This window comes from Propithecus coquereli, unplaced genomic scaffold (assembly GCF_000956105.1).
Source record: "Propithecus coquereli isolate 6110/MARCELLA unplaced genomic scaffold, Pcoq_1.0 Scaffold1, whole genome shotgun sequence".
NCBI lineage: Eukaryota > Metazoa > Chordata > Mammalia > Primates > Indriidae > Propithecus > Propithecus coquereli.
Genome location: NW_012133857.1, coordinates 7,365,177 through 7,384,358, shown reverse-complemented (window position 1 = coordinate 7,384,358; position 19,182 = coordinate 7,365,177).

The following is a 19,182-nucleotide window of genomic DNA, read 5'->3' as shown; positions in this document are numbered from 1 at the left end:
GACAAGTCACTTAACTTCTCTGAGTCTCTGTTTCCTCTTCTGTAATGGGAACAAATGTCTTCCCTTCCCTCTTGCCCCCAAGGAAGGGCTCATGTGAGAACTGGGAACTTGGCTTACTACCTGGCACAGAATGAGTGCTCAATAAAGAGGCCATTCTTATTGCAAGTCCCCGGTAGGAGGGATGAATGAACGCGTAACACATTAAATAAGAGAATATTAATGGAACACTTTGGACAGTGCCTGGTACATAGTGAGAAATAAGAAAATGCTAAATACATAAAATTAAAAAGAGATGAAAAGCAGAGTTGCTAGTGGAAATCTTACATGGACCCAAAATGACTTCAGTACTCTAGGACAGTTTCTAGCTGGGCTTTCCCTGGAGTTCCTGCCTGGCTTGTTGCAGAGGAGAAAGGTGGGTGTAGCGAGAGACGTGGAGGCTCCCTCAGACATACTACCTGGCCTGGAACTTTCTACCTCCAAAAAGCAAAGCAGGAAAAAAGCCCACAACACAGCAGGAGAAACTATTTTGATTTTTAAACTTCAGATTCTAGATAATGTTTTTCCTGCCCTTTGCCTCCTTCCCAAAGGAACCTACCACCCTGGTTTCTATCACCGTAGGTTAGTTTTGCCCACTTTGACCTTTATGAAAATGGAATCATATGGTATGTTCTATTGTGTGCCTGGCTTCATTTGCTTGCAGTTGTCTGTGGGATTTATTCATGTTCTAGAGCGTATTTGTAGGTGGTCCTTTCTCACTGCAGTGTGGTGGGCTACAGTGTCAATGTACTCTGGTCTACTACGGATGGACGCTGGTGTCATCTCCAGTCTGGGCTCTCGTGGATGTAATGGACATTATAGTGCATGTTCTTCCGTGGATGAATGCACTCATTGCCGGGAACTTCTGGGCCAGAGGACAGGCGTGTGCTAGCTTTAGTGGACGTTGCCAGACTGTTTTCCAGAGTGGTAATACCCGTTTGCACAGCAGGACTGGTTTGCACTGCCTTCGAGTTGTGGTGGCTCTGCATCCTCTGCAACACTTGTCATTTTGTTTCCAATGTTCTACCCGGGCTTGTGGGCGTGTAGTGACAGTTCATTGTGCTTTTCAATTTGAATTTCTCTTATACTAATAAGGCTGCAAACCTTTCCATGTGCTAATTGGGCCACCTAGATATCTTCTTTCATGATGTGCCTGTTCAAATTTTTTGTCAGTTTTTTTATTGAGTTTCTGTCTTTTTCTACTGATTTGTAGTTATATATTCTGGATATGGGCCCCATGTCAGTTTTATGTGTTACGAATTTCTATTTTCAGTTTTATTCTATCAGTGATGCCTTCTGATGAAGAGACATTCTTAACTTTAACAAAGTCTAATTTAACAATCTTTTCCCTTAGTTTTTTTTTTTTTTTTGGTATGTACTGTTTAAGAAGTCTCCCTATCAATGCCAAGGTCATAAAGACATTCATGAGAATTTAAATACATGGCAAAATAAGTCTCAGCAATCCGTAGATAAGGCTACCTCCCAGCCCAGCCCTCACCAAAGGAATTATTTCTTATAGCAGTGGCAGTAGCCAGAGTAACATTTTCTCCTGCTGGTTCCCTGAACTCCAATTTGATAGGGCTGCCTTTTAAATGTTGTTCCATCATTTAGACAGAAGGCACGTTGCTGTCTCCAGCTATCTGCTTGTATGTTCTTGTTCTCATAAATGAGTTTTCCCTAGAGAATACCTGGCTATGCAGTGACATTCAGGAACTGGGCACCTTGGAGAGATGCCCAGCTCAGTTACCTGTCACCTGGAACATGAAACTGTGTGGTCTTTGATGGTTTGCTGGAGGAAAGGCTTCTTTTAATTCCCTATCCCAGGGATGAGGCCAGCGCCTCCTTTCATTCATACTGCTACACTCCCTGGGAGCCCATACAGCCTGTGAGGCCCCGTGTGGGAACTTTGGGCAAAACAAAGATCACCCAGATAACCCCATAACAGGACTAAGTCAATACAAATGGGTGGATGCTCAGGGTTCCTGGTAAGGTCACCATGCCTTCCTGAAACCCATTTGGCATTTTAATCTGACAAGGCCAGTTGTATTGCTGGGGCTGCTCCAGTGGAGAGGACAGGCCTAGGAAGCATGCGTGGGCTTCCACAGGGGGTGAGCAAGACAGAGGGGCAGATGAGTGGTGGGTTAGCAAATGTTTACTACCAGCTCTCTGCAGAAAAGCTCTGATTTGTAGCATTTGCCAATTCCTATGGTGTAAATACTCCTACTATGGCCGATTCCAAGCTACCAACGTGATGTCACTGAACGTGGAGATGGACAGAGACATGCAGTAGCACACCGTTGTACTGAATTTCTACCATGCAGATATAATAGACCTAGATATCCTCAAGAGCATGGATAAGTCTAGTAAATAATTAGGAAGTGCTGAGGTTTGAGTATTTGTTACATCTTTTAAATAATTTATTCAGTTGCTAGCTTATATTATATAACATAATTCTTAATGGCTGTATTTAACAACCAGCTCACAAAATTCCTGAAAACTTACCAATTGGCTCTCAAGAGTCCGTGGGAGCTGCTCCAGCACTCCACGGGAGGCTTGGGGCTGCAGAAATGACTTTTGCGTGGCTGAGGCAAGGGGAGCGATTCAGCTCTCAACAGTGTCTGGTGCCCCAGAGCAACAATGTTTTGGGCTTAGCTGAGCTACACCGAGTGGTTCTCAGGGGCGTCCATTGCCAGTACAGAAGGCACCTTCCTGGGGACCGGCCTGTCCAGTGTCACTGTGTCCCACGGCAATCAGGACACAGTGCCCCATAGGATAGAAGGCCAGCATGCCTTAGTGATCTGATTTCTGGAAGAGGTGGAGAAATTGCAGATGGCCCTGACTCAGTTGCATGAGTGTGGGCCACAGGCTCTGTGCCAGGGTTCCTGCTTCTTGCCCTACCAATACAGTCATGCAGCTTTCAATAATCTGCCCATCCAATGATTCCATCGTTATTTAAGCACCCTGTTCCCCAGAACATAAAGTCCAAACTGCTTAGCCTGGTTTGTAAGGTACTGAGGAATTATTTTTTTAATTGGGCCCAGGAATTTAACCCTTGCACATTTGGGTTCTAGGAGAAGCTAGACATTCCACCTTCTGGCAAATGCTATGCATTTTCCTACTCTGGGCAGTCCCTCAGCCAGGAGCACCTTCTGCTTTCTCAACCCAGAAAAATACTATACCTTTTTTTTTTGTTTTATGATTTTTTAAAAAATTTATTTTGTATTTGTATGTATTCATGGGGTACAAGTGCAATTTTGCTAGCTGATATATTGCATTGTGGTGCAGTCAGGGCCTTCAGTGCATCCATCACTGAAGCAACACGCTGTGTCCGCCAAGCAACCCCCATCACCCACCCTCACCCACTCCCCCACCCCTCCGAGTCTCCATTGTCCATCGTGCCACACTCTGCTTCCCTGTGTACACGTTTAGCTCCCACTTGTAAGTGAGAACTTGCAGTATTTGTCTTTCTGTGTCTGAGTTGTTTCAATTAAAATAATGGCTTCCAGTTCCATCCATTTTGCTGCAAAAAACACGATTTCATTCTTTTTTATGGCCGAATAGTATTGTACTATGTATATATACCACATTTATCCATTCTTCTGTTATTGGACACTTAGGCTAATTCTATAACTTTGCTATTGTGAAAAGTGCTGTGGTAAACATGTGAGTGCAGGTTTCTTTTTTATATATTGATTTCTTTTTTTTTTTGAGACAGAGTGTTGCTCTGTTGCCCGGGCTAGAGTGGCATCAACCTAGCTCACTGCAACCTCAAACTTCTGGGCTCAAGCGATCCTCTTGCCTCAGCCTCCCGAGTAGCTGGGACTACAGGCATGTGCCACCATACCCGGCTAATTTTTTCTATTTCAGTTGCCTGAGTAATTTCTTTCTATTTTTAGTAGAGATGGGGTCTCGCTCTTGCTCAGGCTAGTCTTGAACTCCTGACCTCAAGCAATCCTCCCGCCTCACCCTCCCTGAGTGCTAGAATTTCAGGCGTAAGCCACCATGCCCAGCCTCTTTTTTATATATTGATTTCTTTTCCTTTGGATATATACCCAGTAGTGGGATTGCTGGATCATATGGTAGTTCTATTTTTAGTTCTTTGAGAAATTTCCATACTGTTATCCACAAAGGCTGAACTAATTTACATTTCCATCAACAGTGTATTAGAGTTCCCTTTTCTCTGCATCCTCAACAACATCTGTTATTTTTTATCTTTTTAATAATAGCTATTCTGATTGGTGTACGATGATATCTCATTGTGGTTTTAATTTCATTTTTCTGATGATTAATGATGCTGAACATTTTTTCATATGCTTGCTGGCCATTTGTTTGTCTTCTTCTGAAAAATGTCTATTCATGTCCTTAGCCCACTTTTTAATGGGGTTGTTTCCTTATTGTTGTTGTTGTTGAGCTGTTTGAGTTCCTTGTAAATTTTGGATATTAGTCTCCTGTCAGATATACATAGTTTGCAAATATTTTCTCCCGTTCTGCAGGTTGTCTGTTCACTCTGTCGATTATTTCTTATGCTGTGCAGAAGCTTCGTAGTTTAATTGAGTCTCATTTGTCTATTCTTGTTTTTGTTGTCTGTACTTTTGAGATCTCAGTCATGAATTCTTTGCCTAGACCAATGTCCAGCAGAGTTTTCCTTAGGTTTTCTTCCAGTATTTTTATAGTTTCAGGTCTTACATTCAAGTCTTTAATCCATCTTGAGTTGATTGAGTTGATTCTACATGGTGAGAGACAGGGCTTCAGTTTCATCCTTCTGCACATGGCAATCCAATTTTCCCAGCACCCCATCCAATTTTTCACCTCAGATGAAATAATACCCTTTTTAGGAAGCCCTAGAACTCCACTCTCAGCCAGAATATATTGCTCCCTCTTCCTTGCCCCCAAGCCCTGGGTACATATCTGGTTTCTGATGCCTACAAGTGTTCGTTGTCATGAAGAGTGCATTGTGTGTGCCTCCTCTGGGCTGTGGCTGGTATCATGTCTTATTCATCCTTTGCTCACTAGTGCCAGGTACATGGTTGAGTCTGAATAAAAGCTAGTTGATAAATGAAAAGCCTGCTGCAGATTCTGAGCACTTAAGTATAACGGAAGTTCATCTTTGTTGTTCTCAGCTCCAGCAACACTCAGATGTCTGCATTTTAGAACGTTTCTTCAGCACATCCAAGTTCTTTTTGCACATCTACTGTGTGCCAGGAGTCTGCTAGGCTCAGGCACTCAAGGAAAAGCCTCTGGATATGGCTGTCCTCCCTTCTCTGCTCCCCAAGACACCTGCTAACTCTCCCGTGGGGAGCACAGAGACACAGTGCAAATAGCAGCGGAGAAGCCACCAGAGGAGATTCTACAAAGGAAATGCTGGGGCTGCTGGGGGGACTGGTCCAGCTCAGGTGGCAAAACAGGATGGTCCTCCCAAGAGTCTGGGAGAGCCCAGCCTCAGGGCTCTGTGTGTGTGCATATTTATGTGCACACGTGTGCAAGTGGTGCCGAGGAGGTGGGAGTGCCCCATGCTTTTCCCTGAGACCTGGGACTTTCTTGGCTGCAAGTGGAGCTTCTGGCCTCAGAGGCCCTGGCATCTCAGAGCTGCAGAGCCCCCTGGAGCAGTGCTCCTGCAGCGTCAGTGCGCCCACTAATCTCCTGAGGGCCTCGGTGTAATAATACACAGATCCTGGCTCAGTAGGTCCAGGATGGTGCCTGCAGTTCTGCATTTCCCACAAGCTCCCAGGAGATGCCGGCGCTGCTGGTCCAAGGCTGTAATCCCAAATCAGGCCCATTAGTTCTTCCCTGCTCCAGCCATGTTTGCCCTTTCTGTGAACCACCATCGTAACCATATTTGTCAACCACATGGACTGTTATTTATTAATCATTTTTCTTCAAATTAATTTACCCTTTCACTTAATCTCATGGTTTTCTAACTCATTTTATGATAAATTGACAAACATTACAATTTTAAAAATGTTTATGTCTGGTGCTGCCTCAAACTGCCTTATCTACTCAGGGCTTCCTGAGACTCAGAGTAAGGTTAATTAAATATATTAAAATAATTTAATATACTGTGTCCTTTTGTCTATATGCCCACCTCCAAAGGACCACTGTGTCAAGAGAGTAACTTGAGTGGATTTTTCTGTAACTTGATGCTTACATTGTTTGAAGTAGTTAATTTGAGTGAACAATACAAAGCGGGCGTCATTTAGAAAATTCCGAATGGAACAAAGAGACATTTTTCAGGTCAGAGAGAACAGATGCAGAAATGAGCTTATTTAGCAAACGGTGTGGCTGCTCACCACGACCACTCAGCTGATGGCCTGCATTAAGTGAGATTCAGCCACATGCTATGAAAACATCTGGCCCAGAGAGCAGCGACCAATCTTTCCGTCCTTTTTGTTGGTTTTGGCTAAATTTATCCCTTCACCTCAAATATTTTTGCTGGGACTAAGCAATCCAGACCAACTAGAAGGCATAATCTGGTGGAGAAAAAAACAGACGGAGCCCTGTGAAAATATTTTCAAGGGTCAGAGTATACCTGGGCCACGCTGTCTCAATTAGTGACCCCCTGAGGAATTTCACTATGTCCTGCTGTGCTGTTTTCTGCTTGTTCTTCATTTCATAACAGGAGAAGCCCTGTGAACCTCCCTCTGCCAGAAAACACACATGCTCTGTTTCACAAGCTCAATAGTTCAGATTATATTTGATTTCTTTCACTCCTCAGTACTCAAACTGTCGTCTGTGCATAGATGAGCAGCGTTGGCCTCCCCAGGGAGCTGGTAAGAAATGCAGACTCCCAGGCCCCTCCCAGACCTCTTCAATCAGAACTACTTTTAAAAAGACCCCCGAGGGATTTCTAGGGATGTTAATATCTCAGGAGCACACTGGGTTTTTAAACCTGGCTGCACATCAGGACCGTCTACCAAGCTTTAAAACACAGATGCCGGAGGGCCCTGAAACGCTGTACTTTGCAGAGGAGTCGCGTGAACGTTTGGCTCCTGGAAGTTGCCATGGAGGCTGGCATGGGCTCCCTTTCTCCAGGAGAGGCAGGGCCCCCCACCGCTGCCCTGTCACTCATTTCAGTAACATTTCCAAACCTTCTCCCTGCCGGATCCCGCCTCCTTTTTCTACTGTCCCCAGGGCCCCGTGTTTATGGTCCACGTCTGCCTGCTCTTTTCCACTTTTAAAATTCCTTTTCTAAAATACATTCAGAGTCAACAGGAAAAGGTCTTAAAGATTAATTTGTTATATAATATATGCAACAAAAATGTCTTCTCATGAACTTGAGGAGCCCAGACTCTCTTCCCTGCTTGCCAAGGTGCCACGTTGTCTGAAAACAGCTCCACTGTTGGGGAGCGGCTTTGCTGAATCTATTCCCTGCTGTAGTGCAGGGAATTACACGCTTCCAAAACTTCCCTCCTGACTGTGTTTCCATTCCCTAATATACAACCTACCCTGAATTACGCTTTATCATTGTCTGCCATGTTTTGTTTTCATTTGTGCGGTATGTTCTGTGAGTGTATAGAACACTCACAGAAAACGGCGTAACTGTGTATAGTTCAACAAATAACTATAAAGCAAGTGTCCTTATAGCCACCACCCTCGTGGTTGAGATTTGGTATAGTGTGTGGTCGATTTTCATAAATATTCTGTGTGTGTTCAAAAAGAAAAAAGTGGATGCTGCAGTTTGGGGGTGCAGCGTCCTATTGATTAGGCCAAATTTGCTATTGTATTGTTCTTATCTTCTGTATCTTTACTGATTTTTTTGTCTGCTTGGTCTATTAATCACTAAGAGAAGTGGTTAAAACTTTCCACTATGATTGTGGATTAGTTTCCTTTTAATTGTGTTGATTTTTACTTTATAGAATTTGAAGCTATTAGGGGCAATCAAACTTTACTTTTTTTCTAATCGAATTTTAAATTATTGTATTTCCCGGGAGGATTAAAACTTTTATTGTATGAGTAACTCTATCTCTAGTAGTGTTAAATTCTCTTTTTATTTGTATAATTTATCTGCAGATTGTGGGGTATTTTCTACATACACAATAATATCATCTATGAATAATGACATTTTTTTTTCCTGGCCTCATGCTTTGGTTTGGACCTCTAGCACAATGGCAAATAGAAGTGGGGATGGCAGGAGACCTTACTAAGTTTTGAAGATCACATGACATTATCACCATTAAGTATGCAAATCGAGTTTTATTAATATCAAATATAAGTCAAATCAGGTCACTCTGCTGCTCAGAACTCTGAAGTGGCTTCCCCACCTCAGTGCAAGACAAAGTCTTTGCAGTGACCTACAAAGCTCTGCCTGACCCATCCCCTCATTGTTCCTATGATGTGTTCTCTTACTACTCTCTTGTTCAAACTACCCAGGCACTGCACCCTCTCTGCTGTTTTGTCAATACTTCAGCTTGGTCCTGCCTCAGGGCCTTTGCACTGGCTGTTTCCTTTGCCTGGAATGTGCTTCCCCGAGATACCCCCAGGCCAACTTCCTCACTTCCTTCAGGTCTTTGCTCCAAACTGTCCTTCTCATTGAAGCCTTAGTGACAGCCCTTTCTAAAATGTTGACTACCACCCCAGTGTTTTATATCTCTTTCCTTCTTCATTGTATTTCTTTGGCACATCACTATTTAGCATATTGTATGTGTTTCTTGTTTATCAAGCCTGACTCATTCATTTATTTAAGAGACAGTTGTTGAGTGAGCCGGGCCCTGTTCCGGGTATGGGGATGCAGCCCTAAACGAGGCAGCCCCAGCTCCCGGGCCTCTCAGAGTATACATTCCGGCGGGGAGCAGACAAACCATGTTGCTACTTCTCCATTATCTTAAGAGAAAAATCCCTTCTCTTGCTTCCATTTTCCTTTCCAGCTTCTGCCCTGTTGTTTTGCTGTTTCGTAGCCAAGCTCATCGAGAGCTGCCAGTACTTACTCTGTCTCCAAGTTTCCCTCCCCTCATTACTTCTTACAGCACCTCGGCCAGGCCTACTGTCACTTGTCTGACAAAACTGTCTTTCCAGGGCCACTGGTGACCCCTTCCCCACGTGGCTTACTCCAGTGGTCAGTTGTCAGCTGCATGTGGCCCAGGTCATGATTCCTCCTCCTGGTGCGCTGTCCCCAGTCTGCTTCCTGGGAGGACGCGCTCTTGGTTTCCCTTCTGCCCCACAGGCTGCTGCTTTGCAGTCTCCTGTGCGGATTCCTCATCTCCCCTGGACCCCATGTGTCGGAGCCCCCCAGGGCACCTCTCCTACACTCACCTACTTGGCGTATGCACCTCTTTCATGGCTTAAAAGCCCTCTACACTGATAAATCCCAATGTTGTATCTCTAGCCCAGACCACGCTTAGAGGTCTAGACCTGTTTGTCTAACATCTCCCCAACATCCCCATTTGGGTGTCTGAGAGGCATCTCAGACTCGTCTGAGAGAGAATTCCTGATCTTTGCTCCACCCTTCCCCACTAAAAACCCTGCTCCTCAGTTCTGTTGATACCCAGTCTAACCTAGCAGTCGCTCGGCCCCAAACCCTGGGAGTCATCCTTGAGTCCTTACTCTCATCTCCCACTTTCAATTTATGTTGATATTCTATTAGTTTTACCTTCAACATTATATCTAGAGCCAAATTCTCTGCACTGCTGCTGGGAGTGTAAACTGGCAAATTGGCAAACTTTTGGGCAGTGTCCACTAATGGTGAACCTTCCTATATGCTATGGTCCAGCAGTGGCACTCCTAGACGGACACATCCACACCGAAAGGTCCACACCAGATGATTACGGTAGCACTCGTCGTACCAGCTCCAAACTGGACAAACCCCACATGTTCAGCAACAGTGCAGTGGATGACAAATTATGGAGGATTCACACAGGGGAGCACTGCATAGCAATGAGAGTGACAGGCCACTGCTGCCTGCAATAGCAGGGATGACTGTCACAAGCGTGGTGTTGAGAGACGCTGGACGCAGTGGAGCATGCGCTGTATAATCCCATGCACATAAAGTTCAGAACAATCCAGATGAGTTGCAGGTGCCAGAAGTCTGGATAGTCGTTGCCTTGGGGAGGAGACAGGGCCTGAAAAGGAGCACTGGGGACATCTGTGGCTGCAGACAACAGGTGATCCTTCATCTGGGTGCTAAACATGGTGTTCACTCTGTGAAAATTCTTTGGACTGTACACTTACAACTTGTGCACTTTGTCGTATGAAAGTTTTAGTTAGTGAAAAAAGAGTCCAGCCTCGACCATTCTCATCACCTCCGCACTTCTACCTTGGTCTAAGCCACTGCCACTTCTCACCCGGATGACTCCTGAGTCGCCACTGCTCCCAATCTTGGCCAAGTCTATTCTTACCACAGCCACAGAGTGATCCATTTTAATGGCATCAGGTTTTATCATCCTAAGACTCACAACCCTGCTTCTCATTTCCTTTGGGGTAAAAGGCCGAGTCTTTACAACAGCCCCCGCTGATGTAACTGGCCCCCCACTGAACAAATTTCAATGACCCCTAGGTAGTCCTCTCTCCCTCTCTCTTAACTAACTACTTGACTTTTTGAGTTGTTTCCCAGAAATGGTGGATTTTCTGCAAGTCAAAGGAGCTGAGGTTCTGAAGGCCCCCGGGTGGACTTCCTGACAAGATTCACCATCCCCCACAACCTGTCCCCAATCCACGAGCCCCTTGCTAGTTACACCATGACCTGCCCCAAGACACGTGGCCTCTTCTTTAAAAAGTCTATGATCTCCTGTTATCCTGACATCTGTTGTGTTAAAAGTCCCTTTCGTCCTTAACAATCCTCGTCTTGATGATTGGCTCTTTGAGCAGATGCAGCTGGACCTAGACTGAAACCCGCTTGCAGTTTCAACGACACTGACATGATTCAGCCGCGTGGCTCCTTGCTGTCTCTCCACATGCCAGGGTCTCTCCACTCGGGTCTCTGCACTGCTGTCCCCTGGGTTCGGGGCGCTCCTCCCCCTTGGCTGACTTCACTGCCTTGCTCAGTGTCTCCGCAGTGAGGCCCAGCCTGACACCCCACTGCGGTGCAGCCAGCATCGCTCCAGCACGCTTGATCCTCCTTTTTCTACTCTATTATTATTATTACCATAGCACTTTCTTCTAACATACTGGAGGGCTTTAAATGGTGGCCCTCAAAAAGACGTATCTACCCAGAATCCATTATATGAATGTGACTTTATTTGGGAAAAGGGTCTCTGCAGATGTAATTAAGTTAGGGTCTCGAGGGAGATCATCCTGGATTAGTGAGGGCACTAAATCCACTGACAAGAGTCCTTGGAAGAGAAGAGGAGAAAACACACAGAGCAGGTGACGTGAAGATGGAGGCAGAGATTGCAGCGATGTGTCTGTGAGGCAAGGATGGCAAGGACTGCCGGCAGCCACCAGAAGCCATCTCCCTCGGGGCCTCCGCAGGGTACGGCTCTACCAGCACCTTGACCTAGGACTTCTGTCTCCAGAGCTGTAAGAGAATAAATTTCTGTTGTTTTAAGCCACCAAGTTTATGGTAATTTCTTATAGCAGCCCCAGGAAACTAATACACACACTATATAATTTATTTATTACTATTTGTTGTGTATTTTCTGTATTCTTGCACTGTAAGTTCCATGAAGGTGCAAATTATTACTCTGTTCATGATGTATTTCAAATACCAGTGCCTGATACACAATAGGTATTCAAGCCTAAAAAAAATTGATTTTATTTATGGGGTTTAGTATAATAAATATTGATTAAAGTATTCTAAGATTTAGTTGGAACAGGTAAACAAATTATGATGTATTCATATGTCACAGTTACTACTCAGCAATAAAAGGAATGAACTACCAATATGGATGGATCTTAAATACATTTTGCTGAGTGAAAGAATTCAGATGTTACAGAGAACATACTATATGATTTCATCATATGAATTTTAGAAAATGCAAATTGAAGCTATCGAGAGAGACAGCAGATCTGTGGTTGCTCAGGGACCAGGGGCAGGGAGGCTGACTGCGAAGGCGCATGGAGGAACTTGCAGGGGGGATGAAAATGTCCAGTATCTTGATTGTGGTGGTGTTTACGTGGATATCTATTAATACATTTGCCAAAATGCATCAAACTGTACCCTTGATTTAGGACTTCTGGCCTCCAGAACTGAAAATGGGTGCACCTTATTGTTTGTAAATTATATTTCAAAAAGATGATATAATAAGGTGCTTTATTTATTTAGAATAATGTAATAATTATCAAATACAAATAAATACAATAAAGCAAATACCCGCTATGGACCCTGAAGCAGGTCTAAAGATGTTAGAGTCCAAAAATATGTGGCAAAAATGTACAGTATAAGGAAGCAGGAGATACAAAACCCAAACAAGAGAAAACAGTGCTGATGATTGGGAGCTTTGCCAAGGATGCGCATGCAAGGAGACACCGCGGGCAGAGCCCACGCTGTGGACCGTGCAGCAGCATCTCCCTTGCTGCATCGAGCCCCCGCAACGCCAATCAGCAGCCTCGGTCACGCAAGAAACCTCCACTGGGTCAACAGAGAATGTCCTGGGGGATACTGGTAGTTGTTCATTTCCCCCATGCACCCCACTCCCACTTCTATCTACCCATCCTTTCCTTCAAGATGGGCTTAATTCTAATGACAGCTCACTGATTTTACTTATGAAATGGAGCAAACATTGGCTAAAATATTCAAAGGTTTCATTGAATGTGGTCAGGATCCGACTTTTTAAAAAAGTTAATCAGTTATTAGTTAAGAATCACCAGTGGTGGCTTTTAAATAACAGATGTTTTACAAGGAAGGAAAATTCCAGACCAATTTCTCTTGTGAATGTTGATATGAAACCTTCAATAATCGATCAGCTAACAGGAACCAAGATATAAAAAGGACAGTACATCATCACTGTCGTAGAACAGGGCCCCCAGGAGCAGAGTCTGAGGCACAGATGCTGTGCAGGACATCGATTAGGGAGCAGCCGTGGGGCCAACGAGCGCTGTAAAGGAAGGGAAGGCAGCAGGATTGGGCAGGCCAGTGAGACAGCTCTCGGCCCTGTGGGTCGTTCTGGAGATGACACACTCTTTGGTACTGTCCCATGTTAGGGTGAAACAGTCCTCTATCTGTCTATGTTGACTGTTGTTGGATGCAGCCGCCCTGAAAGGGAGCATAAACGTAGGCGAGTTGATTCTCTTCAGCTGGGCAGTCCTCAAAGGGCAGACAATGGAGGGCCAGCTGGAAGCAGGTCTTCCGGTGGCCGGGGCCGGAGTTCTTCTTTCCTGAATGGAGATTACCAAGCACACAGCAGCAGCCAAGGCAGCCCAAGGCCGGACTGAATCAGATGATAAGGATATGATAGATTCAGGCAGTTTATTACTTACACAGACAACGAAAGGACGAGAGTAAGCCAAAGGTGCCAGCTCCCTGGGTCCTTCTCCCACACCCCAGAAGGGACAACGCCTAATCAAAAGGGGCAGGATTACTGCAACATGAGTTGTGTTCCTGGGGAGCCACGTCTAGACTGCAGCTAAGTGGTTTTGTATTCTGCAGGCCTATCCTGAGCTCTTGAGGACCTCATCAGAACCCTCCCAGGACAGATAGAGAGGTGAGTGGCAGGTGGCCTTGGGGCAACTCCTGACAGCTCCATCCTCTCCATTCCGGGAGAATCACAAGGTATTCTGCCAAAACTCAGATTAGCTGTGGTTCAACCCTTGCCCCAAGGCCTATGTGCTAGGGCAGAGCCATACTCTAAGCACCTATCACTACCACCAAGTGGAGTTATGTTTCAGGGCTCTAAGGATATTTTAACATTAAAAAATTAAATATCAGTATTAGGGTTAGGCCCTGATATTTACAGGTGGCTCACACCTGTAATCCCAGCACTTTGGGAGGGTGAGGTGGAGGTTCATTCAAGGCCAGGAGTTTGAGACCAGCCTGGGCAACACAGTAAGATCCTGTCTCTAACAAAATAAATAATTAGCTAGGTGTTGTGGCACACATCTGTAGTCCTAGCTACTAAGGAAGCTGAAGCATAGAGGATCACTTGAGCCCAGGAGTTCCAGCCTGGATGACAGAGACAGACCCTGTCTCTAAAAATAAAAAATAAAATAAAATATATAATTTACAATATTAACAGAAAAAAAGATGCAAAAAAGGCATTTGGCAAAATTCAACACCTATTTATAACTTTTATAAAAGCTTTAGCAAACTAGGAATAGAAAAGAACTTCCTCAATCTGATAAAGAATATTGCAAGCATTATCCTTATTCATAAAATACTTAAAGTTTCCTCTTGAGATTGATAATGATGCAAAGATGCCCTCTATTATCACATCTACTCAACATTGTACTAGAGGTCCTAGCCAGTGCAATAAGGCAAGAGAAATAAATAAAAGGCACAAAATCTCACTTACCCAGAATTATTTACCTGGAAACCTCAACTATCTGAAACAAAGCTGATAACTTGGAAGGTTAATGATCTGTTATAAAGCTACCTAAAAGGTCTTGGAGCTGCCAAGATACCACAAAGCCTATATACTTCATTCAGAGGGTCCCTTCAGCCCTCATCCTGAGGCTATATATACTCCAAATAAGCTTCTCTATTTTCCAAGCCCATCACACTAGAAATGACAATAGAGATTGACACATGAACCAAAGGCAGAGCATTAGCTACCAGCCTAATAGGAAAGGACATGTGTAAACCATGGAAAGCTGATGCAGCACTTTTAAAAAACAGTGCTTATAAACCACTTGTTAAAGGGCAAACAGCTCTGCACACCTCAGCAGCCCTGAGAGCACTGCAGTATAGGACAATCATTGGTGATTGTAATGATGGCTTTGAGTCATCAGGAAAAGATAAAATATGCTTATGACTCACTGCTTAAGAAGGCAGGAAATTATGTTCTGTATTAAAGAATTTGTAATGGATGACTAAAAAGAAAGTTTGGTCACTTATATATGGAGAAACTTTCATATCAGGAAATTAATTTATAGGTAATATCTGATTTTTTACAACCTACCCGAAGTTTTTCATGGCATAAGCAGTACTTGGCAGGAAGCGGAAGTTCAATTACACAAACGTTTGAACTGAGCACCTGCAATGGGCCTGGTACTTGAGTTGCAAAGATGGGGTCTGGTGTAGGTACTCAGTGTAGGGATGTTCGTTTTCTCAGAGCTGTTAGTATTTAAAGGCTGTGGCTTGGCCATGTGAGCACACAGGGCTGAGAATGCTGAGCAGGGTTTGTAACTTTTAATTTGAGCCGACCCTCTGGTGCGTGAGTATTGAAAGCACGCAAATATTCACTGCATTTTCTCTTCTGCCTCCTCAGTTCACTGTGGGACTGCTGCTACTGATGCCCCACCCACATCCCCTTACCCTAGCGTGGAGTGTGGTCTGCACAAAGTTCTCGTGTCTCTTCACCTGGGGCCCTTTCTTGGCCATAGGAGTGCGCTCAGCCCAGGGCCAACAGGTGCTGGGAGTTAACATCCCAGGAGCAACCCTCCTCCTGATAAATGAGGGCTTGGATACATTCCCAGCTTCCTGTTCCTCAGTGGGATCGAGCGCTGTGGCCCACAGTGATAACCCGCTCATCACCACACCTTTTATCGGCTTTCTCTTTCCCGCCTTATGCCCCATTCCCTCACCTTGCTTCCTGGGATTGCCTCCCAGGTAAACTACTTCAACCTAAATCCCTGTCTCAGGGCTTGGTTTTAGGGGAGCCCAACTAAGACAGCTGGTGCCAGAAGTGGTCCTAGAAAGCACCTGCTCAGGATGAGATACTGACTGCACTTGGATTCCAGCCAGGTAGCAGGACCCCACTGCTGACAAGTGACATGGTGACAAACCCGACCGTGCTGCTGGGTCAGTTACCAAAACTCTCACCTGGGGGCAGATTGGGATGAGGGAAGAGAACGGCTCTAATTAGTCAATGGTCACCTCAGGGATGCCCTGACAACTAGAAGGCTTCCATGGCAGCATTTAAAGAGACCCACATCTCCTATGTGCAGAAGCCAGAATGTGCTGAGTCAGGCCCAAGACTGGATTAGAAGGGTGGTGCAGTCACAAAGGGGACTGAACTCATGTGCCTGGAAAGTCTCCTTTGCTTAGGTCAGGGCCCTGTTTGGGAAGGAATGGGACTCAGACATGAAATGGGCCCATTTGGGTAAATGCCCTCAAGAACTTTGGCACCCCACATTCCCCTGAACTCTCAGGTCTAGCGGAAGTGGCTCTCTCCCCCATGCGGAGAAAAGCCTCCCCCTCACCTGGGAACCATTCAAGGGCCTCTCTTGAAAGAAGACTGGTAGGACAACCTTGGTCCTCCCCAAGATCTGTCCCCACTTCCACTCATCATTTCTTTTTTTTTTTATTTATTATTCCAGGGTATTGTGAGGATACAAACATTATAGTTATACTTTATGTCTTTGCCTCACCCAAATGCGGGTTAAAGGCATGCCCTTCCCTCCCTTTAGTGCTCCCCATGTCCTTTAGTTGTAGATTTGCCCCCCTGCCATGTGATCAACCTAGTGTTGATCAGTTAGTACCAATTTGATGGTGAGTACAAATGGATCCCGTTCTTCTGCTCTTGCGGTGCCCCACTTTGGATAATGGGCTCAAGTTTAATCCAGGAAAGCGTAAGTGGTGCTAGATCACTGTCGTTTCTTATGATTGAGTAATATTCCATTGTAAACATATACCAAATTTTGAATATCCACTCATGGATTGACGGGCACTTGGGTTGTTTCCATATTCTTGCAATAGTGAATTGTGCTGCCATAAACATTCGGGTGCAGATGTCCTTATCGTAGAATGTTTTGTGCTCTTTTGGGTAGATGCCTAATAGTGCTATTGCTGGATCGAATGGTATTTCTATTTTTAGCTCTCTGAGGTATCTCCAAATTCTTTTCCACAGAGGTTGCACTAATTTGCAGTCCCACCAGCAGTGTAGAAGTGTTCCTGTCTCTCCACATCCTCGCCAACATTTTTTGTTTTGTGTTTTTTTGATAGAGGCCAATCTCACCGGGGTTAGGTGATACCTCATTGTGGTTTTGATTTGCATTTCTCTAATGATTAGAGATGTTGAACATTTTTTTATATGTTTGCTGGCCATTATTCTGTCTTCTTTTGAAAAGTTTCTGTTCATTTCGCTTGCCCATTTGTTGATGGGGTTGTCTGATTTTTTCTTGTTGATTTTTTTGAGTTCTAGATAGATTCTGGTTATCAGCCCTTTATCAGATGTGTAGAGAGCAAATATTTTTTCCCATTCTGTGGGCTGTCTATTCACTCTAATGATAGTTTCCTTGGCAGTGCAGAAGCTTTTTAATTTGATTAGATCCCACTTATTTATTTTTGTTGCTGCGGCGATTGCTTTGGGGGTCTTCTTCAAGAATTCCTTACCTAGGCCGATGTCTGAAAGGGTCTTCCCAACATCTTCATTTAGAATTCTTAAGGTTTCATGCCTTAGGTTTAAGTCTGTTATCCACCTTGAATTGATTTTTGTGAGAGGTGAGAGGTAGGGGTCTAGTTTCAGTCTTCTGCATGTAGCTATCCAGTTTTCCCAGCACCATTTATTGAAAAGAGATTCTTTTCCCCAGTGTATGTTTTTGTCAGCTTTGTCAAAGATTAGATTACCATATGCAGATGGTTTCATCTCTGGATTCTCAGTCCTGTTCCAGAGGTCAATGTCTCTGTTCCAGTCATCATTTCTAAGCCAATGAATAGGGCAGAATATCAGCATGACCTACGCAGAGAAATAATCATCCTGCTTTGAGAGGAAATGGATTCTTCTCCAAAAGAGCAGAAGCACCTGGACTGGCAGAAACTGAAAGAGCACACGTGGCAAGGATCTTGAGTACACTGGCCCAGTGGGAAATGGAACAGAAGCTGGACAAGGAAGACCTTATGCCATAAGGACTCTCTCTTGTGACTCAGGATTTGGCATCTCGGTAAGGACACACGGAGTCAGGTCTAATATACTGCTACAGTGGGCCTCAGAGCATGAGGATGATGCATACCAAAAATGAGGTGGAGACTCCATCACTGCCTTGACAGAGGCTCAGAGGGGTGGCATGCTGGGATGGATATAGGTCCAGAGAGCCTACCCATAGGCTCTGCACTGAAACAGTAAGGACTGCATGGGTAAGGGGGACATTAGCACTGTCGAGAAGCTCAGTGGTGGCTGTCCTCTGGTGGCCAGAAGTGACAATAGGAGAAGCCACTGCACATATATGGGTTTCCTAGTGTCAATGGATAGGATTCCAGAACAAAAGACTAATGGTAACAGTCATTAGACAGAAAAAAAAAAATTACAATAACATAACGGGCTGCAAGGCCAGAATAGCAGCCAGGGGCCAAGGACCAGCGGCTAGTAGATCATGGTGTTCCTGGAAGTGAGTAAAAGATTGGTGTCAGCCATCACAGTGGAAAATACTGGTGACAGTACCCAGGCCTGAGTTCGTTCTCAGTTCCAGACCCCACTGATGGAAGGGGAGGCTGGATGCCTTGAGGAGAAGCCCTGTAGCACTGTAGCAATCATATAAATATCTCCCAATCTTTCCCAAAGAGCCCTGTGGCCATTTATCAGAGTAACTGTACACTAAGAAAGTGGAATATACATGTTTTTCAAGAACCACTGGACACAGGCCTGAGCTGACACACCCAGGGATCCAAGGCAGCAGCAGAGCCCTCTTGTTAGAATGAGGCCCACAGGAGCCAGGCAGTCGGTACAGTTCTGGCTCAAGTCCATCTCAGAGTGGACCCATTGGGTCTGTGGACCCATTCCCGGGTTATCTCCCTTGTTCCTGAGAGGATATCTGTCAGACCCTTACATTGGTTTCCTAATCTGACAGACCCTTACATTGGTTTACTGACAGACCCTTACATTGGTTTCCTAATCAGAGGAGTAAGAGCCATTACGGTAGAAAAGGCTTGAGTTCCCAATGCTCTCTCCACTCCTCCCCACTCCTGGCCCGAAACAGAGGCAATACCACACCCCAGGTGTAATGGCAGCAATCCCCACAATAGCCCATGGGGTGGCCCCTGCAAAACAAAACAAAGCAAAACCCGACGGATAACAGAAGATGACAGTGGACCGACATAAACGAAGACGTAGCCCCAACAGTGGCCGGACGTAGTATGTCCAGAACAAATCAGCACAACTTCTGGCACTTGATATGAGGTAGGAG